This window comes from Neomonachus schauinslandi, chromosome 6 (assembly GCF_002201575.2).
Source record: "Neomonachus schauinslandi chromosome 6, ASM220157v2, whole genome shotgun sequence".
In the NCBI taxonomy this organism is placed as follows: domain Eukaryota; kingdom Metazoa; phylum Chordata; class Mammalia; order Carnivora; family Phocidae; genus Neomonachus; species Neomonachus schauinslandi.
In genome coordinates this window covers 5,553,750-5,580,982 of record NC_058408.1, presented here as the reverse complement: position 1 = coordinate 5,580,982, position 27,233 = coordinate 5,553,750, and the positions used below count along the sequence as shown (strand labels likewise).

General features: G+C 46.0%; 4 non-coding genes across 4 annotated transcripts; 3 read left to right on the top strand and 1 right to left on the bottom strand.

Moving 5' to 3' along the window:
• Nucleotides 1-1,671: 1,671 nt before the first annotated feature.
• TRNAN-GUU lies at nt 1,672-1,745 on the top strand. Its single transcript has one exon. It is a non-coding gene; the product is annotated as a tRNA-Asn (tRNA).
• A 10,982-nt stretch (nt 1,746-12,727) lies between these two features.
• On the top strand, nt 12,728-12,800 carry TRNAE-UUC. Its single transcript has one exon. It is a non-coding gene; the product is annotated as a tRNA-Glu (tRNA).
• A 799-nt stretch (nt 12,801-13,599) lies between these two features.
• TRNAE-UUC lies at nt 13,600-13,671 on the bottom strand. Its single transcript has one exon. It is a non-coding gene; the product is annotated as a tRNA-Glu (tRNA).
• Nucleotides 13,672-18,767: 5,096 nt separating this feature from the next.
• TRNAV-CAC lies at nt 18,768-18,840 on the top strand. The gene has a single exon. It is a non-coding gene; the product is annotated as a tRNA-Val (tRNA).
• The last annotated feature ends 8,393 nt before the right edge of the window (nt 18,841-27,233 follow it).

Sequence of the window (27,233 nt, the reverse complement as noted above, 5' to 3'; positions counted from 1 at the left end):
GCCCTCTCTCCACCCCTTGCCCCTGTCCTTTTGTATGGGTGATTTCATGGTAAAGTGCACACTCCTCTCTTTTTTTGAAATCTGTCCCTCAGTGAAATCTTAATTATACTGTAAGTCTTTAATAATTCTTCCTTAAACTCAGCTTCCCGGACTTTTTTTCTTTGTTTCTCTCCTGTCTTCGAAGACCTATCTTTTGGAAGACTCCTCCTTTCGGGGGGCCTCCTTTCTTTTTTCAATCTGTTCACCCCCCTTGATATTTTTGTGGCCATACTGGCAGGAATGCAAATAATTCCTGGTAGTTTCGGTGATCCTGATAGATGACTTCCCAACTCTCTAATTTGTTACTAGGCTTTTAGCCTATAATCATGTGGGAAAATCATCTTTCATTTCACTACCCTTGTATACTAGAAAACTAATGGACTTTTTTATTATAAGATGGTATGAAATATAAGGGGGGAAAAAAAAAAAAAGCTCATTGGCCTTGTTGACCTAGCCATCTGCCATGGTCCTTGTAAGTCTAGCTTACTTGGCCTGTGAATGTTTATAAAAACGTTTTGAATCAACCCAAGATGTATCCGGGAAGAATCAGTGTCTTCCAGTCATATCTGCTTTTTTGTCTAGCATGGAAATAACATGCTAGCATTTTCTATTTTATGAAGATGACTTTAATCACGTTTTAGAAGCAGCCTGTGGTAAATTGTTTACATCTAGAAGACTAACCATATTAAAAGTACCACTCTTGGTGTTATTCTGAGCCTAAGCAGGTGTAATGGACAATCTGGGTTTCTCTAACCAGGAATTTCTGATTGACAGTATATATACCGGTGGAAGCCTCAGAGGGTTTGGTAAATTGCCCAGACTGTACAAAACCCTGAAAATTTATGTTCATAGAATTTCATGGAGCCGGTAAAATACATTCATTACTAAAACTTATTTTCCTGACTTAAAGTAACTTGTAGATCAGTTTCACATTTCAGTGTAAAAAATTATAGTTATACTCATTATAAATTAGTAATTCTCTATGGAGAGCCAGGGCCCTTGGCGATATTTTTGAATCACTATGTGAGTGAAAGGAGGAGTACCCGGGCACGTGTTCAACCTACTCCGTATCTCAAGTCTCCAGATGCTGTTTTGCCTCCCCAGGGTATATTTAGTACTGCTTGAGAATCACATTCAGGTTGAACCTTGGAGATTACTACTATTTTTAAAGTTATGTTTTTAAATAAATGCTCATCATCTGGGTTTAAAATTCATAAAGAGGTAATGTAAGTGGTTTTCATAGAAATTTAGTGAAAGAAGAACATCAGGCTGATTTCCCAAGCAGGGATGTTAGTTCAAATCGGCAGCAAGCCTTTTCCCCCGCACTCACCTACCCCTGCTCCATTCCCTACTCCCTCAAGCCATTTTCACATTCCTCCGGTGGTGAATTTGGTCTTATTTTTGTGCAGGTCTCAACTTCGGGAGAAAGAAGCAGTCACTTCTTGCTGATGCTAAGAAATTAGGATGAAAGGAAGCAAGGATCCTGGTGTTGCACAACAGGGATGGCTTAACGTTCTGGCTTTTCGAACCTCACAACTGAGACCAGGGTGAAGAAATGAACTCTACAGAATAATGCTAGTATTTGAGTAATGATCTATAAATATGACCTGTGAAAGCCAGAATAGAGGGGTAGTCTCTGTGGCGCAATCGGTTAGCGCGTTCGGCTGTTAACCGAAAGGTTGGTGGTTCGATCCCACCCAGGGACGCCTGGAGTTGTGGCCTTCCTTTTTTTCTCAGTCCTTCCTCTTAAACAACAAAGTTCTACTTCTAATCCAAAATACTACGAATTACCTGCCTAGTAAGAGACATTTCCCAGGTCCCGTATCCTAGGAGATCAGGAGCTATCTATGGCCAAACGAGATACCCGTGCTTTTTTCCCCCAAGAAGCGAAACCTTTCAGAGCTGCTTTTCTGCAGAATTCCACAGCCAGTCGGCCTTTGCAAAGGAGCGCTGCTAATACAGAAATCAGTTAAGGCTCTTTGCCATTTAGTTAATTCTTGCAGCAGATGCTAAGCACCTGGAGAAACTCAATGATCTCTGGCCAAGTTTAAAAGGGATTAAAGTTTAAAGCATTTCATACATTAATGTGGTCTAATTTCTCCTGCTACTCACTTATACTTGGACACTGCTTTTATACATAGGACCTCAGTGAAAGTCCTAAAAATACTCTTTCAAGGGCTTTGCCTGTGGCGCCAAACTCTTGTCCTTTCATATTACACTCTTTTTTTTGTGACCTTGTCAACTTTCAAATTTGTGTTTTCAGTACTTCTCTGAATCCTAAACCTATCCATGCATCCACCTGCCTGCTTCACATGATCCCTTGCCCTCCAGGTCATCCTCTCCCGAACTGAATCCAACTTCTCCCCAGGACCTAAGCAGGAGTCTTCTCCAGTGTTCCCTCTCTTAGTGAATGACGGTACCATCACCTTTAGGGCAACAAGCCAGACAGCAAGGCGACTTCCTTGAAGTCTCTTTCCCTCACCCAGCAAATCCATCAGTCATCAAGTTCTTCCCATTTTAACTTCCCTGCCTTTCCCTTCCTGTTAGCCTGCTGCCAGTTTCCCTGGGGAGTGGACCCAGGTCAGCTTGAAAAGTCCTGGTATAGTACGAGGTACGTGTTGCCAGAACTCCCGTCTCTGTTCCCATGTCAGGAACTCCAGTGAGCTGGACTTTTCATCCTCTCAGATGTCCTTCTTAGCTCAGGAGTCAGGACAGGAGGACCACAGAGAGGAAACTCTCTTCCTGAAGGCTTTTAAAAAAGCAAAATCCTGGCTTTTCCCTAGTCTCTGAATATGTACCTGTTATTCATTTATTCATTTATGCACACAAGCATTCATTTATCAAACATAAATTGACAACTGTTATGTGCCAGGCACTCTGCAGAGAGCTACAGATACAATGATGAGCAAGAAAACAGATATAGTTATCATACTTATTCAGTTCATAAACTACTTCCTGTAATTCCTGACAACATGAACAGGGTGATCCAATTGTGCTCTCTGGGGGAATTTCCAGGACAAATGGTGCACCATCATCCCTAATTCTTTTGTGTGCCATTTACAAGCCTATGGAGGCTACAAGGCTATGCCATGCACTTGCCCCATATTGGCTGAAGGAAATTGGCTTTTGGAATCATCCAAATCTGTTGTGTTACCAGGTTTTCAGGCTCAGGATCACAGAGCAGGGTCTTTGGCTGCATAGAGTTGAGCTCCCCGAAGTGCTGGACCTGGGGGCTGGCAGTTAACCCAGGGTATACCCTGGTGTTTGGCCACAAATTATTCAGTAGGAACTGCCAGCCCATGGACTCTACCTGATCTCTGTAGTGTAATGAGTTAGGCTTTCTGCTGTTAGGTTAAAGCTTGGTGGTTCACAGTGCACCCAGAGATTGCTATCTTTTGAGCCACAAACATCCTTCCTTTGCCCCCAGAACTCCAAGTTGTCCATCTCTTCATAAGCTACTTACCTCATTTCTCAATTGTTCCTGGTATACATGAGGCTCCTTGGGCAGTTTTTTTTTTTCTTTTTTTAATCTTAAGCAGACTCCATGCCTAGCGTGGAGCCCAACGACTCAGACCTCAAGCTCACGTCCCTGAGATCATGACCTGAACCGAAATCAAGTCAGACGCTCAGCCGACTGAGCTTGGGCAATTTCTTCTTGGTCAAAAGACTTTTGTGCTCTCTTCGGCAGCACATATACTAAAACTGGTCAAAAGGCTTTTGAGTAAAAGAATAAGTTATCTGGCTCCCACATCTCTAATATACAGTGTTGGGAAAGCCGTGGGTCAACTGCTATTGACACTCCCATTCGAAAGGGGTAAATTGAAGGCACACAGCAGTCACTGGTCCATAGCCATTCTGACATCCAGTCAGGTACATGTTGCCAGTTCCCTGATGAAGCCCCATTATTACTCTCTCGGAATGATTCTCTATGGCTCTCACTTCTATCTCCTGAATTGACCTTACTTTTTCATAAGAATAGTCAGTGTTTGTGGCTGATCATTTTCTCAGGCTGCTTCCTGACCATAGGAATTTGGAGGTCCAAAGGCTTCTTTCAATTTTGTACTGTCTCTGTCCCTTTCAGTCCAAGCTGATATACTTCCTTTAAAAGCTTAAAGAGTTTCTTATAAATGTATCAATATATACTCCAATTATTAGGCAAAAGCCAACTCACAGATCTCTTAGAGATCAGCCCTTTTCTACATTGGGACCCTGGTAAGGTTGCTGTGGCTCAATGTCCTTAAGATCCTTAAAGGCTCCTCAACAGGAAAGGTCTCTGAGGCATGCCCTTAAGATTGATAGACTGCCTCCTTTCTGAGCCCAGAAGTCCATTAACACATGAATGGGTAAAGATATCTATCATCTATCATCTATCTATCTATCTTTATATCACACACACGTGTGCGCGTGTGCAATGGAATATTACTCAGCCATCAAAAAATAAAATCTTATCATTTGCAATGACATGCATGGAGCTAGAGGGTATTATGCTAAGCGAAATAAGTCAGAGAAAGACAAACATCATATGATTTCACTCATATGTGGAATTTAGAAAACAAAACAGATGAACATAGAATGGAGGGAAAACTAAAGACAAAAGCAGAGAGGGAGACAAACCATAAGAAACTCTTAACTTTAGGAAACAAACTGAGGGTTGCTGGAGGGGAGGTGGGTGGGGGGATGGGGTAACTGGGTGATGGGCATTAAGGAGAGCATGTGATGTAATGAGCACTGGGTGTTATATGCAACTGATGAATCACTAAACTCTACTTCTGAAATTAATAATACACTATAGGGTAATTGATTTTAAAGAAAATGAAATTAAATGAAATAAAAGGAATGCCTCCTTTCTGTCTGAAAGAGTCTGTGAGGCACTACTTCAGTCTTCTTGAGGTCTTAACAAAGAGTTCTACAGATACAGCTTTAGCTTCATCTTTCTCCTGGAACCATGTTTTGCTGACAGTACCTGGGTTTTATCTCTTTGGCCCACTCTTTCTTTCTGAAGCATTTTCTGGATGGTATCTGTCCCAAGCCTTGAAATTTCCTCCAAAATCCAATTGAAAACTGAGTAATTAGTCCTTTAGCTCATCTCTCTTTTCGAGTGTTTTGTTATACGCAGTGCAGGGGAGGAAAAATTCTTTTTCCTTATACCCTCTTGGTTCTCTGGCTGGGGCCCTATAAGATCAAGACTGGCAAAGGACAGGTTACCAAGAGAAAAACAGTTTATCAATGCATGCAGCTTACATTACACAGGAGAAACCTCATGATGAGTAACTCAAAGGGGTGGTTAGAACTTGGGCTTATATAGCATCTTAACAAAAGAAAAATAAATGTGTACAGAAATGAGAAGACAAAGGAAAGGGGTTTTCCTTTTCAAGGGCAGCAAACTGGGGGATGGTAAATCTATGAGCAAATTAATAGAGTAAGGTTTGCTTGTGCAGGTTCGTCTTGGAACTGACTTTATGTCTTCTTCTTTTCTTAAGATTTTCTTAAGTTTATTTAAGCAATCTCTACCCTCAACATGGGGCTCGAACTCACAACCCCAAGATCGAGCCATGTGATCTACCAACTGAGCCAGCCAGGTGCCCCACTTTATGTCTTCTTCATGGCTATAAAACCTCCCCAGGAGAGGGGACTTACAGGAGTCCTCAATTTTCAGAAGTTTCTGCTTTTAGTCAGATAAGGGAACTCTGGGAAACCTATCTTTCTGCATCTGTTGATGCTCATTTGTCTCCAGCTTAAAATAATCCTTAAAAAAATAATCTTTATGCCAAAGTGGCATATTTTGGGGTGGCATATTCTGGTCCCCTACAGCATCTAAAAGAATCCAAACAGCTCCTCAGCGCTCTCTATGGAAAATTATTTAGCTAATCCCTGGATTCACTAGGTACATTTTCCATTCTTCACATTAGTACGGGAAACAGTGCAGAGGTACTTTCTGATAGTACAAAACAAGGGTGTCTCTTTGTCTGGTTTCCAATAATATACTCCTTATTTCACCTGAAGTCATCACTGTCAGCCTTCTTGAGGGCCGTCAGGATCCTGACCGCCTGCCAGTGCTCCAAACAGCGCCGTATGTTTCAGCTATGGTTACGGCAGCATTCTGTTTCCAGGCACCAAGTTCCATTCCGATTACCTAGGGCTGTATATAAAAACCACACTAACTGCAGTGGCAGAAAACAGTGTCAACTGTGTTATGCTCATGGACTCTACAAGTCAGGGTTCAGGTGTAATTCCCACCAGCCATTCAAGAAACAGAACTTCCATGTTACACAAAATCTCTGAGAGACTAGAAAAGAAACAGGGGAGGACTACTTCCCGTCTCATTCTAGGCAGTTAATAGAACCTGGTCAAAAGCCACTCAAGCACAGAGAGAAAGAGAAAAATACAGGTATAGTAGTTACCTTTGGGGGAAATGAGGGGAATCATTTGATTTCAAAGGCCCTGGTATTATTATATCCCATATTAGGGTCTACAAAACATTTGGGTTCTTTCTTAAATACTCTTTTGTACTGTGCATTTGTGTTACCTATAGGTTTAGATTTATACGAGATTCCATTTCATTTAAGTTTGGTGGATCAAGAGAGTTGATGGGGATAAGTACAGTGATTTCCCCACTTTTCATTGCTGACTGCCAATATGTATATTTTAAATACAATAAAACAGAAAACTAAAACTAAAAAAATTAAAATGTATGATTATGACTATAGTGAATTGAAATGTATTCCCCAAAAAGATATGTTCAATTCCAAACAGCCAGTACCTACGAATGGGACCTTATTTGGAAATAGGATCTTTACAGATGCAATTAAGTTAAAATGAGGTCATATTTTATTAGAGTGAACTCTAATCCAATGACTACTGTCTTTATAAGAAAAGAAGAGGATATACAGAGACACAGGGAAGAAAGTCTTGTGAATACAGAGGCAGAGATTGGAATGTTACAGCTATGAACCAAGGAAGGCCAAGGGTTGCAGGGAAGTCAGGAAGAGGCAAAGAAGGATTCTCCCCTATGGGTGTCAGGGAGGGTATGACCCTGCAGCACCTTGGTTGTGGACTTCTGGCCTCTAGAACTGTGAGCAGATACATTTCTGTTGTATTAAGCCTGTAGTACTTGGTTATGGCAGCCCCAACAAACTCATACAATTACCATCATATTAAAGCTCATCTGAAGTGTGACGGGGGAAGAGAGGAGCTCTGGGGGAAGTGGCAGTGTGTTAATTTCTTCATAGTTCAGGTTGGGAAGTGTCAAAGAAAAACCAGACCTGAACAGTGGTCAAAGCAGCAAGAGCAGATTGTATTCAGGAACTACTGCAACAGGGGAAAAGAGAACCTCAGGATAGGACTGGGCTCAATTCCAACAAGTAGGGACTTAGAGCCAAAGAGTAGAGTGGGTGTTAGTAGATGCAAAATTACTAAAAGAAAATATCAGCTAAGGGGGGATTCTGGCTAAACTGACCTAAATGAATTCTTGCTCAAGGTTGGCCAATGTGATCAGATATCAAGAGTGGGAGATTTTCTCTAAATGGACCTCCCAGGATTATTGCTAAAAACTGGGCAATGCAGACTTGACAAGGACAAAGACTGAAGCCAAGGTCAAAGCCGAGTTAAGAAGAGGACTTAGAGGAATCTGACTACAGTTCAGTCAAGGAAAAAAGCTTTGTCAGAAGTCAACCCACACTGTCAAAAAAAAAATAGAGTTAAAGATCTATATGGTATCATAATTTTCATATATAAACACTGGCTGAGATAAAAAGAGATGCTAAACCTTTGAATTTACAGAAAGAAAATACAACAAAGAAAACAGACCACATAGTAAAATATTTTTAAATAATATAATTATATAAAAGTTATCTTATGGGGCGCCTGGGTGGCTCAGTTGGTTAAGCGACTGCCTTCGGCTCAGGTCATGATCCTGGAGTCCAGGGATCGAGTCCCGCATCGGGCTCCCTGCTCGGCGGGGAGTCTGCTTCTCCCTCTGACCCTCCCCCCTCTCATGTGCTTGCTCTCTCTCATTCTCTCTCTCTCAAATAAATAAAATCTTTTAAAAAAAAGTTATCTTACACTGAAATGAGCAAACTTAGTATCTGTAACACCAATAAATAGAAGATGGGATTATATCACCTACTAAGGGAAACAAATCAAGGGAATCTAGTCCCCAGATCAAAACCAGTGGCAGTAGATCTTTCTTATTGTGTGGACCTCAATTCTTGGGGAATATGAATTTGAGTATGAATGAGGTCGGGAACCCTCTTTCCTCTAAAGAAGATAAAGTGGAGGCATTTTCTACTTTAATATGTGATCTTAGTTCAATGGGCTATAAGTTACTTCCCTAGATTCTGATTCAAGGGCCAATCATATGTAGAATCATAAACAGTTTAGAATTCATTTATCCAGAAAGTCAAAGTCAATATCTAGTCTTGACCGTTCCTATGGTTTCCTTACCAGATTCTTTCTTTGGCATGAGTTTGGCTCTATTTCTGGCCTCCTAGCTCCCCTTTGGCTATTCCCTTTATCTGAGTCTGGTTGTTAATTCTCATAAATCTATGAACCACTAGTAACCTCTCAATTAATTCTTTTTCTGCTTAATTTGCTAAGTTTATTTATGCTGTTTATATCCAAGACCACTAAAATTTAGGTATCAGTAACAGAAATATATGGGTATCTGAAATGGTGAAAGGGCTTTGTTGGGGTAGAAGGCAGGCAAGATATTGTGAATATTCTGGAAAGAGAATCTAACAACCCAATGTCGGCTGTATAGCAGTTAATGGTCATCTGTTGTCGTCTGGGAATCTGCATTGCTAATGACTTGGGACTTCATGACAGATGTGAGAAATTTAGACTTAGAAAGTCTCCTTAAAAGAGAATGGTGTAATCAGTCCCCTACATTTTCAATTTATGGCACAGGTTAAAATGAAGAGACTTCAGTGACCTCCAAAAGGGATATAAGAAATTGTTTCACCTTGTTTATTTTTTTAAGATTTTTATTTATTTATTTAACAGAGAGAGAGAGCACAAATAGGCAGAGTGGCAGACAGAGGAAGAGGGAGAAGCAGGCTCTTTGCCAAGCAAGGAGCCCGACGTGGGGCTCGATCCCAGGATCCTGAGATCATGATCTGAGCCGAAGGCAGCCACTTAACCAACTGAGCCACCCAGGCCCCCCCCCACCTTGTTTCTTTTTTAACAGTTTATTATTTAACATACAACAACCTGCCCATATTTAAAATATACAGTATGATATTTTGACATATGTATGCACTGGTAAAGCCATCATTATAATCAAAATAATAAATATATCCATCACCCCCAGAAATTTCCTTATAGCCCTCGATAATGCCTCCCTTCTGCCCCTCGCTAAGTCATGGCCCCACTGACCTGTGCATCTCAAGCAAATACTGATCTGCTTATAGTCACTGTAGATTAGTTGGCATTTTCTAGAGTTTCACGTAAATGGAGTCATATAGGAATTCCTCTTTTTTGTTTGGTATCATGAGTCTTTTTAATTTTAGTCATTCTAGTACATGTGTAGTGTTATGTTCATACCCGCTAGGATTGCTATCATTTTAAAAACAACAACAACAATAGAAAATAAAAAGTGTTGGCAGGAAGGAGAAATTAGAACCACCAAACGTTGCTGGTGAGAATGCAAATGACCCAGCGATTTCACTACTAGGTATGTACCCAATATAATTAAAACCAGATACTCAAAATGAGTCCTTGCACATGAATGTTCATAGCTGCACTATTCACAGCAGCCAAAAGATGGAAACAACCCAAATGTCCATCAACCAATGAATGCATGAACAACACATGTGTATACATACAGTGAAATATCCACGCTACAGCTTGAATGAACTCCAGCAATAAGCTAAGCGAAAGAAGCCAGAGACAAATCACATATTGTGTGATTCCATGCATATGAAATATCTAGAAGAGGCAAGTCCATAGGAATAGAAAGCAAGCTGATGGCTTCCAGGAGCTGGGAGGAGCATGTACTGAGGAATAATTGCTCATTGGGGTTGGATGTGGGGCTTTATTTTGGGATGATGGACGTGTTTTGGAACTAGATAGTGAAGGTAGTCACACAACCTTAAGAATGTACTAAATGCCACTGAATTGTTCACTTTAAAATAGCTAAACTTATGTTATATGCATTACATTAAAAAAAAAAAAAAACCCAGCATGGTCCCTGAAGTCCGATGGTCAGCAGGTTTGATCCATAAATCAGTATATTGGTGGAGGTGTGTTGCTAACCTACTCTTCCCCAGCCCTCTGCTTCTCTGCCAGAGGGACTTTTTCTTTCTTAATTCATCCCTGTTATGTGACCAGATGAAAGCATCCTCATACCATACCCAGAGAGGCAGAAGCTCTGAAAAAGCAATGATCCTAAACTGAAGCCTAACCAAGGCGGTTTTCTCTTCTGTGTGCTTAGTATAAGGTGTCCCCTTCTGGGATGGTTAATTTTATGGGTCAATTTGACTGGGCCATGGGATGCCCAGATATTTGGTCAAACATTATTTGGGGTGTTTCTGTGAGGATGTTTTTGGGTGGGATTAACATTCAAATCAGTAGACTGAATAAAGCATATTGCCCTCCCTAATGTCGGGGAGCCTCATCCAATCGGATGGAGGCCTGAATAGAATAAAAATACTGCATGCGGGGCGCCTGGGTGGCTCAGTCGTTAAGCGTCTGCCTTCGGCTCAGGTCATGATCCCAGGGTCCTGGGATCGAGCCCCACATCGGGCTCCCTGCTCGGCGGGAAGCCTGCTTCTCCCTCTCCCACTCCCCCTGCTTGTGCTCCCTCTCTCACTGTGTCTCTCTCTGTCAAATAAGTAAAAAAAAAAAAAAGAAAGAAAGGTGCAAGTTCCCTTCCACCAAAAAAAAAAAAAAAAACTGCATGGCCTTCCTCTAGTGAGAGAGAACTCCTCCTGCTTGACTGCCTTTGAACTAGGACATCGGGTTTTTCCTGCTTTGGGGCTTGGACTGGACCATCCACTTTTCCGGGGTCTCAAGCCTGCTGGCCTTGGTCTTTGGACTTGAACTACACCAGCAGCTCCCCTGGTTCTCAGGCCTGCAGACTCCAACTGGAAATAAACCATCACCTCTCCTGGGTCTCCAGCCTGCCAACTCACTCTGCCGGTCTTGGGACTCCATAACCATGTGACCCTTAGAGACAAATAGAGCTATAGATGTAAATCTCCTATTGGTTCCGTTTCTCTGGAGAACTCTAATACATCTTCCATGCATGTCCCTTCTCCCTCCTCTCATTAACTCCTAGCAGAAAATCTGAGGGCTCCTCAAATGACAGGAAACAGAAACAGCTTTATATTTTCTTTTTTTAACTGGAAACATGCTACTGAATGCAATTTGAAGGAGAAAATGCATACCTGTTAGCCCACTGCCTTCAAACCACATGGGAGCTGCTTGAGCTGCTGAGGTGAAAACACTCCCCAAAGAACTTGGCAGTGTCCTTCCTAGAGGGAGCACCACAGAGGTCCAAACAGAAAGGACTGTATGCTTAACGGATATGGTGGATGGCAAAGGTTCTGAGTTTATTTCCAAGGGTGCTGTGATTCACCAGGGGTGGGGCCTGGGGAAAGGTTCCTGGGCGGGGGAATGGAGAAGGATGACTCAGTTTGGGAGAGCATGACCTTAGATCCAACTGGTGGGGTGAGGAGCTGACAGCTCTATACAGGAGTGGGCCTGGAAGCTCAGAGAAGTAGCTGTGCCTAGTATTTGTAGCTGTGGGGAATAGCACAAATGGAGGGCCACATACCATATGTCTAAATATTTTAAATTTATCCATTAAGCTAATAAACAGTAAAATACAGTAAGATCTTTCCACCTACCTTGACAAAAAGACCTCCTTAAGGACCTATGAGGCCAGATTTGCATTTAGAATTGTGGGACTCCTCAGAGCTCTGTGCCTGAGGACAGTGGCTCAGGGAGGACCCTCTCCTCTCAATTCTAGCTCCTTCCTGCACGGAGAGGGGTCTAGTGCAGGTGTGTGGGCACCTCACCTCCCACTACCAGGAGCTGCTCCAACCCCTGCAAACAGCCTTCCTTTGGCCCCCTGTTGATCCTCACCTGCACACACTGGAGGCCTAATCCACCTCCGCCACACTGATGGGCAGAGAGCCCTAACCAAACTTCAGGCATCTGTGCAGGTCATTCCAGGTCCCAAATGACAGAGCGGGGCCTAGAAGAGGGGTGCAGCTCCAGGTGGGCCTGTCCCATTGGCCCTGAGTATTCCTCCCTCTGCATCGCAGAGGACCCTAGTGGGAGGAGATGAGGAATAAGATCCTTTTGTGGGAGGGGAGGGAGCAAAAGAGAGACATGTCTTCCTGCGTCAACCATGGGGAAACTATAGAAGTGGGACAGGCACAAAAATTTTAGGAATGAGGAGGGCAAAAAAGAAATATGAGAAACGCTTGCGGTCAGAGGGAGGCAGTGACAAAATGTAGGAAAAATTGTCCTCTTCCTTGGCTTGCCCTGTGACAACATTTTTTGCAACTTTTCTGCCACGGAAGTCTCCTTCCACCCCCTGACCCAAGTGGCAGTCACTGCATCCAGCACCACACACCCACTTCACGACATTCTCCAGACATTTCTAAAGGTCTCTAACAGGTGCCTGCATCATTCTTAAGATCTTACTCCTCTGGGAGATGCTCCCCATGTGTCCCCCGTGCCATCCCCTGGTGGTCTAGTGGTTAGGATTTGGCGCTTTCACTGCCACGGCCCGGGTTTGATTCCCGGTCAGGGAAGCAGGTTTTCCGTTTTTCTTTCCCCTTCTGACCACCATCAATACTCTGTAGTTGCTGCGACTCCTGCCGCCTGGCTACATAGTCAAAGCGCAGGGCGCTCAGTCTCCCAGGCCGGCAAGTGCCCGCATGGCTGCTGACTCTTGCCCGCCAAGGCCAAGCTCGGGGATCCTCAGATGAAGACGGTGGCTCGCGCAGCCCGCAGGCCTCTCAAGCTTTTCCCGGGTGATCCTGAAATCAGTTTTGAGAACCTCAGGACGAAGTCACTGGGGAGCCAAAGACTGGTGTCATGTAATTTACTATTTTAATAGGATCAGTCCTCATCTATTTGTGATAGTTCCTGTCTTACAGGTAAAGTGAACTAATTACCATATAGAAATAACATTCTTGTTTTTACAAAAGACCAAAAGGCAGAGGATCTGGTAAAATGACCTGAGTTGTCTACACCTCTGGAATATAACAGGGTTTCAATGAATGGGGGAAACATTACATCCATTATTGAAACCGTGCCTATCCAAGCAAACCTTAACAGATGTAAGAGTCATTTGATATAACTCACTGTTTCATGTAGAAATTTTCTCATAGGGACAAAAATTAACCCGTAATTTCCAATAGAGGGAGGCAGAGGCGAGTTTGAATCCACATAGGGGAATGTCTCATTCTTCACACGTACCTTGTTCCCTCCATACTGATACACCTCAGGACCAGATGACTGGTGGGATGCCCGGAAACAAGCCTCGGTGAAAATGGAGTTGCTCGGAGCAACAGTAGAACCCCAGTGGTGATGAGAAAGAAAACAGACTTCCCTGACCGGGAATTGAACCCGGGCCGCGGCGGTGAAAGCGCCGAATCCTAACCACTAGACCACCAGGGAAGGGGTGCTGAGCAATGCTGGGCAGCACCTCCTGACAAAAGATCTTGGGACTGATTCAAACATACATTGGGAATTTGGGGGAATGTCTGAAAAACGTCCTTGAAATTGTAAATAATTTTTGAAGGTGTGTTTTGTAACTGGAGTCCAATGGAACAATGGAGCCTCCGTATGAGCAGAGAAGATGCGAGCAATATTCTTGTTCACCTTCCTTGTTGCCCATTTGTATACGGTATTTGCTACCTTCCATGAACACAGGATTCCGGATGGACCCACCATACAGTGGGAGTTCAGAGACTTAAGGTGAGTCTAAAGTAAGCACTTTGCCTCTGTCACGGAATAAACTTCCAGCCCAGAGGCCACACTTTCCATTCCAAGCAGAATTTGCTTCAAATGGAAAAAGAAGACAATGGTGTTCTAAGAAAAACCAACGACCAAGAAATCCTATCATATCCTGTCTTACGTAACTTCTGGTGTTAACCAACCACTTATGGTGGAAACAATGACACAGAAGGAAAGGCAAAGACAGCACAACCCAGAATTCCTTTTCCTTTCATGCCTTCCCTTCCTTCCCAGCAAGCTGAAGGTAGAAAATGGTAGAATGTGTGTATTTAGAAGTAAACTAAGAACAGTTGAGTTAATTTTGTGCAACATTTCCACTGTTCTGGAAAGGACAAAAATTCATGTGCCCTTAGGAGCTATGAAATATGGATTGTGTGATTTCAGTGATTCTGCCTATGAGTTAAATGCTTTTATATTTGCACTGTCAACTAAAAACAAATCTGGACTTAGATAAGGAGAGACTTCTCAAAAAGACTATTGCAATAGAAGAGGATGCTCCAATCTCAGAAATCTGCAAATATCTCAAAATCAAACAGCAAAAGGTGTTTCTTTCACAGGGAGGGGTAAGCAGAGCTTAGCAGCAACTTTTAAGGGGAAATTGAGGCAGCGAGGGAGTGAACAGAGAGCATGATGAGAGCAGTTTCCCAGGAAATGTGTTTCCCTTTGGTCAACGGATTGGCAGGATAAGCTAGTAAATGGGACGTGTTCTGCATATTGGCAGTTGCTCAATCTTGGACACCAGCCAAAGTCCAAGGGCCTATGGGGAGGATAGAAGCTTGACTCCAGGTACCTCAGGCTAAAGCAGAGGATGAAAACTGGGCCTTGCACAATCTAATGGTAACTGGCAAAATTCATCCTAATTATTTTAATTTTTCTTTACATAGAATGACATTAAATAGCAAATAAAAAAACACCACAACAAGTGGGGAGGGAGGCCACGGAAGAAGGGGAAAAGCTTTATACTTCACAACCTCTAGCAGCACTTTCTTGTTGCTTTCTGAACAAGAGGCTCACGTTCTTATCTCCCACTGGGCCGCACAACTCATGATACTAGTACCAGATGGTAAGTTGAGTTTCCGGGTCTACATTTGTATTAGCGTGATTCACGGCTTCTTTCTCAAACATCCCAGCTGGAGTTCGAGTTGGCTTTGTTACCCATCTTTTTTTTTTTTTTTTAAGATTTTATTTATTTATTTATTTGAGAGAGAGAGAGAACGAGAGCCAGAGAGCAGGAGAGGGAGGAGGGTCAGAGGGAGAAGCAGACTCCCCGCCGAGCAGGGAGCCCAATGCGGGACTTGATCCCGGGACTCCAGGATCATGACCTGAGCCGAAGGCAGTCGCTCAACCAACTGAGCCACCCAGGCGCCCCTTGTTACCCATCTTCACTGTTCTGGGGCTTGATCAAGCAGCCGAAGACCTTGGGGACCCCAGGCTACACCTCCCATGCAGGTTTCCAGCTGGGCCCTGGACCCAGTTGATTGCTCTTTTGCTTTTCCTGTAGGATACAGGTCGACAGTTGATTCACTGCAGTCGCCTGCTGCCCTTTCATCCAGCAGGAGCTGAGCAGGACAGACATCTCTCCAGAGCCTGCAGTTGGATTTTGCTGACCTATTGCTTTTGCAAGGCCCAGCCTCACCCCTGCTCGCCCATTCCCACGCAGGGCATGGCAGCCTCACACCTCCCAGCAACCTCTGCGTCCAGGTGGGAAGAGGGACTGTCTCTGACCACCTACCACAATCCTGCGGGGTGCACGTGGACTTGAGCGGGGGAGAGGTGGAAAGCCGGCAATGTTTCTGGCATTTCCACCTTCTGCCACTCCTATACTGGTCTCTCTCTGTGGCAGGGGACTGGACACTGGTGGTCTCCCAGGAGCTAGGGCACAAGAGGAATCAAAGCCTTGTAGCTAGTTGGACCCAAACTAGAATGAGGAGATAACTGACTTTGATGAAAAGCCCCATCTCCTTCCTCATTAGCATAGTGGTGATTTATTCCCATCTGTCATGGGAGATTAGGATTTAATTCACCAGCGATTTAACTCATTTGTTACCACATCACTTTTGCTTAACTCCTCTTATTTCCTAGCTTACAAGTAAAATCAAACAGTTAGTTACCATATAGAAATACATTCCTGTTTTACAAGAAATCCAAAGGGATTAAGTGTGACATTCCAGATCTTGCAAGCCCAGTACGTGTATTTGCAGGGCGCTGGACTGCCCTGCGGGGCACTTTAAACACCCGTGGAAAGGCCAAAAGGGTAAAATTACCGGGCCTCCTAGAACTCTGATTTTAACTATTTTTAGGATTTCAAAGTGAGAGAAAGTTTCATGATTACTAATACTGTGCTTCTATTGACAGAACCTTTCTAGATTTAGCGGATATCTGAAATATTGTGCATGTTTCCAAGTGAAAGTTTAATAACAGATCAGTGATTTCCCGGTGGGGTGGGGGAAGCATTTTGGAATTACTGGATGGACAACTTCAATCTTCACAGCCTCCCTGCCCCTCGGGTGCTGACCAGCCTAGCAACTGGGTGTTTGACTCCGCCCTTTGTCTCTCTTGACAGCTAGAAGGACTAGGAGCTCACTGCCATGCTTAATTTACACCTTTGAGTAAATGATCAGCATTCTTACCTTTAAAATATATTTCAGTGAGAAGTAATGAAACTAAGGCTTACTGAAGAGGCTGCTGAGAGGCTGTTTCCATCAGGTTAAGGCGCCCGCAGATGGAAGTTTCCCCCGCCCCACTCCAGCTGCCCCCTGCCTCAGTCCAAGCGAAGGGTCCACTTCAATTCTCGACTCGGGTCTCAACTCTGGGTGAAGGAGCAGTGGCTTTCCACTGGAGCGGGGCGTTGGGATTGATGAAGCGAAGTTCTGGGCTCCCGAAGTTACGAAGTGATGATTTCCATGTCTGGCTTCTGGAATCAGCCACGTCTGTCCTGCTGCCAGGCTCAGGATCACAGTGCTAGGTGCTGGGCCCAGCAGGGCTGAGCGCGAAGCACAACCTTACCCCTCTGTGGGAAGCACCTGGACAAGACTTACCTGGGGAGCCACGCTACTGAGCATATGGGGTCCTGCTGGCTGCCACCTTCAGCTTTTTTTTTTTTTTTTTTTATTTGCGAGAGAGGGAACACAAGCAGGGGCAGTGGGAGAGGGAGAAGCAGGCTCCCCGCGGAGCAGGGAGCCCGATGCGGGGCTCGATCCCAGGACCCTGGGATCATGACCTGAGCTGAAGGCTCTGCTTAATGCGCCCCACCTTCAGCTTTTAATTAATGTTCAGTGGTTTGATCCCAATTCCTGGACAGCCTTTCCTGAGGTGACTATCCTGCTGCCCTCTACGTTTCAGTTTGCCCTCACTGGTTCTCCAACTTTCTAAGTCTTAGTTTTGGTCTCTGCTGAGGGCCCCCACTCCTCCCTTCCCCCAACAGAAAGAGAACATGCTGGTATCTGTCTGGCTAAACAGCGTTAGGACTTGTAAAATAATGGCGCCCAGCCCAAATATGCCAAGTGTCTGAGGGACCCTGCATCGGTAATGTGATATTGAGATATAACAACAAATGTATACTTTGGTCTTCACCTTCAGGCCCCCGGCCAGAGCTAAAACCTTTGTAATTTCCTAAGAAAGAAAGATGGTAGGAGGATCTTTTGTTCTCACATTTCTTCTTTGACCTGGTTCCTATCCCAGAGCTCCTAAATCCTTTGGAATTTCCTGGGTAGGTGTGTGTTATGATTTAATGAGGTGACTCCTGGTGGGCTCCTGGATAGCTTCAGGATGGGGTCTAGTCACCAGAAAAACCATTATGATTAGAAACTTGGCAAGCTCAGTGACACCCCCTACCTCCTCTGGAGAGAGGCTGGAGATCGAGTTAATAATGGATCGTACCTCCTTGGAGATGCCTCCACACACAAAATCCCTGAGGTAGGGGGTCTGCACCGCTTCCAGGCTGGGGAACCCGTGGAAACCCCTTCCCACCTTCCCTGCCCTATGCATCTCCTGTCTGGCTGTTGCGGAGTCGCATCCTTTTATAACAAACCGATAATCTGGTAGGTAACCTGTTTTCCTGCGTTCAGGGAGTCATTCTAGCACTTTATCAAGCCGGAGGAGGAGGTGATGGGAGCCTCTGATCTATAGCTGGTTGGTCCCAAGCACAGGTGACAACCTGCACTCATGACAGGTGCCTGCAGGGGGAAGGGGTGCCACGTGGGACCGAGCCCTTCCCCTGTGGGATCTGACGCGACCCGAGTGCCCAGGGTCAGAACGGAGCTGAACTGGAGGAGCCCAGCCGGCGTCCCGGGCGGGGACTGGCGGGGACCGGCGGGGGTGGGGGGCCTCCCGCACCTCGCGTGGGCAGAGGTGCGGCGTCTGTGGCAGCAGTGAAGGAGACCCACAGGAGGAAAGGCACGGCAAAGAGAAAACGGCGTGTCTCCTTTACAAGGGCCTTCTAAATTCAGTGCTGGGCGAACGTCAAGTGTGTGTTTATTGTTTCGGAGCGAAGCGGCCACGCCGCCACCGGTCTCTTCCCGCCCGCACGTGCTGCAGGCGCCGGCGTTCCCGCGGGCCTTGCGGGGTCCGGGAAAGGGCGCGGCCCGCGCGCGGGGAGCCCGGGCGGCAGACGGCGGCTCCCCGCAGCGCCGCCCCCGCTCCCCCCCCCGCCAGCCCGCGTGGGCCCGGAGCTTCCCCGCGGGGGCGCCATCGAGTCCGGCCAGCGGCTCGCAGCCGCCCAGCGGCAAGGCGGCTTTCCAGGCGCTGGTTGCCGGCCGGTTTCCGTAGTGTAGTGGTTATCACGTTCGCCTCACACGCGAAAGGTCCCCGGTTCGAAACCGGGCGGAAACACGCGTACCTTTTGCGCGCTGCGCTGGGGTCCTGCGGCCCATCGGGCCAAGCCCGCGGGAGACGGCCGCGCCGCCCCGGGCAGGTGGCTGGGCACCCCCGCCCCGCCACCCCCGAGCAGCAGGCGCCTTCGCAGCCCTCCGCCGCCTCCTTTGCGGTGTCCTTCTCCGGCCCCGGAAAGGGAAAGCACGCTGGCCGCTCAGCGAATGAAGCCCTCGGTTCCGATCCGGACCCCCGAGGACCAGGCTCTCGGTCAGGCTCTGCTCCGGTGCCGGCCTCCGGCTTGACCGCGGTCGGAGCGCCTCCTCCGGGGAATCTGCCAACCTGTGCGGGGACCCAGCCAGGGCGGGGCGGCCGTCTGGCTTTCCGCGGATGGCCCGCAGGACCGAGGAGCCGGGTCCCCCACCTAACCTGCCTTTCCTGGTTTCTCTTCACCATTTCAGCTCCCACCACCCAGCCCGTTCTCAGTCAACAAGCGTGATCTCCTTTCTCCCTCCCTCTTCTCAGTCTCTCCCCACGGGGAATCCTAAGGCCCTCGGTTCTCAATCAGGTGGAAACGATATGTTTTCCTCTAATTAAAAAGTTATTCTCACAATCCAACCCTTCCCTCCCCCAAAATACGCAAACAATTTGAACAGACATGTCACCAAAGAAGATAGATGAACGAATGATCATAGGAAAAGGTGTTCAACATTACTTATTTGAGGAAGACAAATTAAAAACAATGAGATACCACTACACGTTATTATAAATGTCTGCCGTATCAGGCTGTCAAGGATGTGAAGGAACCGATGCACACATTCACTCCTGGTATGAACGTCAAATCCACTTTGCAGTTTCTTTAAAAGTTAAACTACTACAATATGATTCTGCCATTCTAATCCTTGGTATTTACCAAGCGGAAAGAAAGCAAATGCAGGTATGAAGACTTGTACCCAAAAGTTCATAGCAGCTTTATGGGTAAGGGCCAGAAACTAGCAACAACCCAAATGACAATTAACAGGTGAAGGTAAATTGTGGTATCCCCATGCAACAGAATACTCCTCAACCCTCCACCCCCCAAAAAGGGAATGAACTATTGATACACACAACATGGATCTCGAAATAATGATGCTGAGTGAAAGCCCAACCAAAAAAGAGTGCTGTATGATTCCATTTATATAAAACTGTAGAAAATGGGGGCCCCTGGATGGCTCAGTCGGTTAAGTGCCTGACTCTTGATTCCGGCCTAGTCATGATCTCAAGGTCCTAGGATCAAGCCCAGGAGTCCAGCTCTGCACTCAGCGTGGAGTCTGCTTGTCCTTCTCCCTCTGTTCCTCCCCTGCTCTCTTTCTCTGTCTCTCTCTCAAATAAATAAATAAAATCTCAAAAAAGAAAATTACAAAATTATAGAAAATGAAAACTGTAATGACAGAAGCAGATCAGAGGTTGCTTTGGAAGTGGGAGGAGAATGGCAGGTGATAAGAATTAAAAAGGGGCCCAAAGAAATTTTAAGGGAGGGGGGTGGTGGTGAATATGTTCATTATCTTAATTGTGGCCAGCTGTGTTATGATTGTCATTGATCATAGGCACTTGGACCTTCATGGGCCACTTCCTTCATAAGAATATATTTTTAGGGGCGCCTGGGTGGATCAGTCGTTAAGCGTCTGCCTTCGGCTTGGGTCACGATCCCAGGGTCCTGGGATCGAGCCCCGCATCGAGCCCCGCATCGGGCTCCCTGCTCCGTGGGAAGCCTGCTTCTCCCTCTCCCCCTGCTTGTGTTCCCTCTCTTGCTGTGTCTCTCTCTGTCAAATAAATAAATAAAATCTTAAAATATATCTATATATATTTTTAAATATTAAAAGCCTTTAAAAATATATCAATATCAAAATATTTTATAAATGTGTTGGTATAAGGATGAATAGCAATATGTAAAAATATTTTCTTTAACATAAAAATTCATTATTTTCTTTGAATTTAAAAGCGTTTTTTAAGAATTAAAGCATTTTTAAATTTACAATAAACTAAAGCATTTTCATAGGTGTCTGACTATGTTGCTTAATGGGCAAGTCAGCCCTGGAGTTGAAAGATGGCTTCATAGGTCAATACATGTGTCAAAACGTAACAACTTGTACATTTTAAATACATACACTTGCCTGTCAAGCATGCCTTAACATAGCTGTTAAAAATTGCTTTAGTATTTCTTTTTTTTTTAAGATTTTATTTATTTATTTGACAGAGAGAGACACAGCAAGAGAGAGAACACAAGCAGGGGGAGTGGGAGAGGGAGAAGCAGGCTCTCCGCCAAGCAGGGAGCCTGATGCGGGGCTCGATGCGGGGCTCGATTCCAGGACTCTGGAATCATGACCTGAGCCGAAGGCAGACGCTTAATGACTGAGCCACCCAGGCGCCCCTGCTTTAGTATTTCTCAGAAAAAAAATAAACACATATTTGAAGGCTGTTCTGGATACTCATATAAATATATATTTTTAAGTTTTTTATTAAAAACTTTGTACCAGGGGCGCCTGGCTGGCTCCGTTGGTAGAGCATGGGACTCTTGATCTTGAGGTTGTGAGTTTGAGCCCCACATTGGGAGTAGAGATTACTTAAAAAAATTGTTTTTAATTTTAAGAAATCTTTTTAAAAAAAGGTTTGTATAAAACAAAATATATACTCACAACATTAAATAATTTTTAGGAGGACCTCAGGTACAGTGTTAATCTCAATTCATTGTCCTCTATCCACCTGGATGAGTACAAAATATTTTGGGGGGGTCTTAATTTATTTTCTTTTATCCCTATTCCCTACTCCCACCCCCAGCTAATGTGTTTGATATGTATCCTGGATGTGTGTGTATGTATCCTTGTAAAATGTGCAGCTGTTCCGTGTGTAATTTTTGCACTTGGCACTGTGACTTCATGGTCTACTCATGTTGTTGTCTGCACATTTAGTCCTTTGTTTCTAACTGCTGTAAATAATTTTATAGTGAGCATCCGCCCACTTTACTTTTCTTTCCCCTATGATGGATACCAGGCTGTCAGGATACCACACCCTGCTATCAGAAACAATGCCATCATACATTCTCTATTAAACACATATTTAGAGAGCCTAAATGCCAGGTACTGTTCTGACCTCTGGGGATTAGGTCATGACAAAAAGAGAGACAAAACAAATCCCTGCCGCGTGGAGTTTACATTCTAGTGGGTGAGACAGACAATAACAAGATAAAATACATAGTGTATTCCGTGATGATACATACTAAGGGGAAAGAGAGAACAGCAGGATATGAAATGTTTGGTGGTGTGCGTGCATGTGGGGGGGGGACGTGTATAGGAAGTTTTAGATAGCACGGCCAAAGGAGGGCCCCTGAGAAAGTGATTTTTGAGTTAAAATCTGAAAGAAGTAGGAAACTAGCCCTGTAGATATCTGGGCACTCAGCAGCAAGGGGCAGCAAGTGCAAAGGTCCCATGGCAGGAGCTGTTGTATTCCAGAAATAGCAAAAAGGCCCCTGCAACTGGATCAGAGAGAGCTAGAGGGCAGTAGAGTGCCTTGTAAGACATACTAGAAGTTTTGGCTTTCACTTTGCTGAGAGCTGGAAGGCTGGGGAAATGCATTTCCCTGCGTCGCACAACAGGGCAGAGAATGCATCTGAGAAAGAGACACTACAGCCAAATGGCAGCGAGGAAAGAATAACTACAGTTCCTCTGGTGACCCTGCTTTTGTCTCTATCTGGAGCCCAAAGTGATTGATGGCTCTCCCTCACCCTTGTTCCAGACCAACTACTCTAGCATTCCTTGGTTACCCATTCCCCTAGCTCCTTTCTGAGTAGATGCCAGAAAGCTGGGCCAGTTGAGGAAGAGAAGCGTTGGCATACTCCTCAGAGCTTTGTGGACCTTGAAAAGAGCCCTTCCCTGTTGCTCAGAAGATTTCAGGGCTTTATGAAGAGTACAAAGAATTAGTAGGGTGGCAGGCCTGTAACACCCAGACCAGCCAGGATCTTCCAAAGTCTGATCCTTGGTCGGACACAAATGGGAAATCCAGGGACGGGAGACAGACTTTGCTTCCGGGGGCAAACAAGTCCACGGCTTCCTATGGAAGTTGTAAGGTAACTTGCAGGAAGCTCAGTGGTCTTCTCGCCCTGCTCCCTTCTCTGCTGTGACGCAGGACCCAGGCTGCTGTCACCCCAGGTCCCAAGAAAGTATGACGAGCCTTCTGAAGCGTTTCAGGATAGAATCAGTGAGACTTGCCTAAGAAATAAGAAAATGGCTGGGTCACATGTGTTTGGGGCCCTGAAAGGAGTAGTCTGCATGTTAGCGTAGGCAGTTAGTTCTGTTCTAACAAGAGACCCAGAAGCCAGCAGCGAGGAAGTCCAGGCCAGCTATTGGGAAGGTCAGAGGCCTGTCCTGGCAGCCCTCCTCAAGAAGCCGGATCAAACCAGACAGGCCCAAGATGGCAGATGCCATGACAGGAAACCCCTGATAAAATAAGGAAGAAAAAGGGCGAAACCCTGCTTCCCACCCCAAGTAATAAATATTCTGCCCCCTAATTAACAACTGTTAATAAAAGATAGAAACCCAACCACCAGGGGATGCAGCTCGCTCTCTTGAGCTTCCCTGTTCTCCTATCTTCGAGAATGTACTTTTGCCTTAATAAACTTTCCTGCTTCTGTTACCCATCTACTGTGCTGCGTGTCTGTCCTTGAATTCGTTTTTGTGACAAAACCAAGAATTTTTGTCAATTCCTTCAGGTCTGGCTGGGTGGAGGCCTCAGGGCCCCGGAGCAGCCTTTGCTTTCAAAGAGGCTACACAAGCCAGTAATTCTCCTCTAGTTTCGGTACTGCAGGCAAGAGTTTCGCACACTGGTGGGGAAATGGGCTCCATCTGGCTGAGTGAGGAGTCTCAGGCATCAAGATCCTGCCCAACTTAAGTTAGAAGACTAGACAAACTTTCCCCCTGTGTTTGGAAACAGCCAGTGCATGGTAAAGGCCAGAAATGCATCTGTAATTCCCATAGTTGGGCCTTCTGCCTAAATTGCCAAAAAGCTGGAAGTACCTTAAAGCCCAACCATAGCATCCTGCATAGCGCCTCACTTCTGGACTCATTCAGGGGCTCCAAGTTATGTTAATTGAAAAAGACTTGGGCGCAGAGCAGTGTGTAGAATGTGTGGTGTTTGGGTAAGGAAAAGTGGAGAAAATAGATGTAGGTGATGTGGAGAACAAAGGCAAAAGAAATGTAGATAAAATTAATTTCCTTATAACATTGACAAATACTTGAGACCGGCAGAGGATAACATTGCCCCAGGAACTCCCAAACTTAATGTTAATGCCTTGCTACAGAGAAAAACCACCTTAGCTTGACAATAGCCAGCCTCCAGGATGCTGAGTTTTCTTTAACATATGAGAAATCCTTTTGAAACTTCCCTTTGTCTTTACCTCCCCCAACTCCAAAATATAAAATCAATTGCTTCTCACAATCCCAGCATAGTTCTTTCTGCCCTAGACTCCTGCCCCTGTGCTGTAATAAAACCAAATTTTTGCACCAAAACTGTCTCAAGAATTCTTTCTTGGCCGTTGGCTCCCAAACCCTACTTCAAACCATATCATATGCACATATAAATAGCCACATGTATAAATTATCCATGAAGTACCTACAAGAAACGTAGCTGTGGTTGCTTCTGAGAGAATGGGGAACTGAGGGCAGAGCCAGAAAGGAGACTTACTTTTCCTTGCCTATATGTTAATGGTTGAATTGTTTTTATTACGTTCACATATTATCTACCAAAAAATGTCAAATGTTTTTAAAATAAAAATAGATAAAAGGTCAGTGCAATATAAACGTCAAGTATGATTAAAAAGACATGAGGTATCGTGGAAAATGAGCAGCCTAGTCAGGTAAAGGCGAGATTATGGGTAAATTTTCATTACAAAGATAAATAGGGACACGTTAACGCTCATTTCCCCAAAATTAATTCGTCACACGGTGATTTCGCCTTCCTACTCCCGGGGCCTTCCAAATTACGCCTAATCCCTGAGCCCTTTGGCGCGCGAGTCACACCCAGGGACACGGAAGAGAGTCGTCCCTGGGACATCGACCCTGCACATCAGCCAACCTCGCCAGCCTAACCAAACATCCCGGAAAATCCAAATCCGAGCAGAGATGCTCCGAGAAAAGTGAGCCCACGGCTCCCCGGAAGCTCGAGCGGGCCCAACGACTGGAGCCCGGGGACGCCCCCGCCCTCGGACGCCCCCGTTTCCCCACCCCTATCACGTCCGGCCCCGCCTCCCACCGCGGATGTCCCGCCTCCCTCGCCCCTTGTCACATCCGGCCCCGCCTCCCACCGGCGGACGCCCCCGCCCCTCCGCCCCCGGTCACGCCCGTGCCCCGCCCGCCTGTCGCCCGCGGACACCCCCGCTCCCACTCGGGTGCCCGCCCCCGCGGGTCGGTAGGCTTCCCGTCAGTGAGGCTGAGTCACGACCGGAAGGTGGGGAAGGGCTGGTGTCGGTTCCCGGCAGTGAGAGCAGGGTGACGCGAAACGGGCAACACGCCGCAGAAGGGAAGCAGAGCAGAGCCGGGTGTCGCGGATGGGATGGGGAGAAGGGGCAGGTCCCAGTCCGCAGCCCCGCTGCCTCTTCAGGCGTCCGTGGCTCAGGCCCAGGCGCTGGGAAGGACCCGGCTCGTCCCGAGGGGAGTGGCGGTCCACAGACCTGGACACCCGGCACTCATGCGTGGCCGTGTTCCGCCCGGTCCCGTTCGCTGGGCTCCTCCGTCTCCACCCTAAACCGCTCTGATCCCTCTGATATAGGTGTGCTATTTAAAAGGATTCTATGGACGTAACAACGGGGGGAAAGTCTGGTTTAGGAGAGTGCAGCAGTTCTCTAAACAGCTTGCAGAGTCTTGAATCTGCTAATATACATTTTTTAATCATAGTGACTAATTTTTGTTTTACATTTACCTTGTATCAGACTAAGTGATTTACAAAGTCATTTAATCATTTTAACAATCTTAGGAGATAATCACCATCAAAATGCAACAGATGAAGAAATAATAAAGTTGTCATGCAGGAGGTCCATTCTAGCGATGCATGGGCAAGATCCAAACTCTGGTCATTTATACTGATTGTCCAAAAATCCCCTTTTAAATTGGAGCATCAGGAGAGATCAGCCCTACAAATAATGCACTTTGTCTTGGGGTCCCTGGAGAGGGCAGCTGTGAGGTCCAAGTCAGACAAGGGAATGAATGTGAGCCCCTGCCCTGCGCTGGAAGAGGTGGCTCGCCCCTTCTGACTACAAGGTGAGGAGGCGGGGAAACCTGCAGGAGACTGAGGTCGGGGTGCCAGCAATGCATGCTGCTGCTCCTTCCTACACCCCTTGCAGGACATGCCCAAATATTCCCGTGAAACCCTGCGGTGGGGCCGGTGCTGGAAGGAATCAGGTCCTCCTGCTCCTGAGGAAATGGATTAAAAAACACCCAGCTATCCAGCTAATCCAGCCACAGTGGGAGTTTTGGGGGAAGGAAGAGAAGAATGGTTTCTGAAGACTGGACTCCTATCTCCTTCCACAGGAAGACACCTAGATAAGAACAAACGTCTTTTGTAAACAAGGGAATGAGACAGAGCAGCTGGTTGGGCAGGGACTTTGCAACTAGAGGAAAATGGGTGAATTAGTTACTGTCAGGATGAGACTCCAAAAGGCCCAGCAGAACAGCTGCAACTCAGCAGAAAGTCCCCAGGGACAAGGCCAACACAGCCAAGAGCAGTAAGGTCCCCGAGGCCAGCCACAGGGAGCTGAGGTTGCCTGCCTTTCTCTGCTACCATGACAGTTCCTCATTCACCTAGACGCCACCTTGACGGAGTGTTCTGATTACTGCTGTGTAACAAACCACTCCAGGGTCAAGAATTGGGAAAGAGTAGGGGCGCCTGGGTGGCTCAGTCGGTTAAGTGTATGCCTTCGGCTCAGGTCATGATCGCAGAGTCCTGGGATCGAGCCCCGCACTGAGCCCTGCATCGGGCTCCCTGCTCAGCGGGGAGTCTGCTTCTCCCTCTTTGCCTGCCACTCTGCCTACTTGTGCTCTCTATCTCTCTGTCAAATAAATAAATAAAATCTTAAAAAACAAAAAAAGAACTGTGAAAGAGTCGAGGGGGGACAGTTTCTGTTCCAAAATCTCTGGGACTTGAGCGGGAAGACAGAGCCTAGCGGTGACTTAACAGGCTGGTGCTGGCATTACCTGGAGTCACTCATTCACATGCTGGGAGGTTAGGCTGGCTGTTGGCTGCATTCCAGTGGGAACACTTACACGTGGCCTCTCCATAGGGTCTGCTTCCTCACATCAGGGTGGCTGGATTCCAAGAGAGAGCATCCCAAGAGCATCAAGCAGAGGAGATCATCTTTTTTAAACTCTGTATCACTTATACCTTAGTCA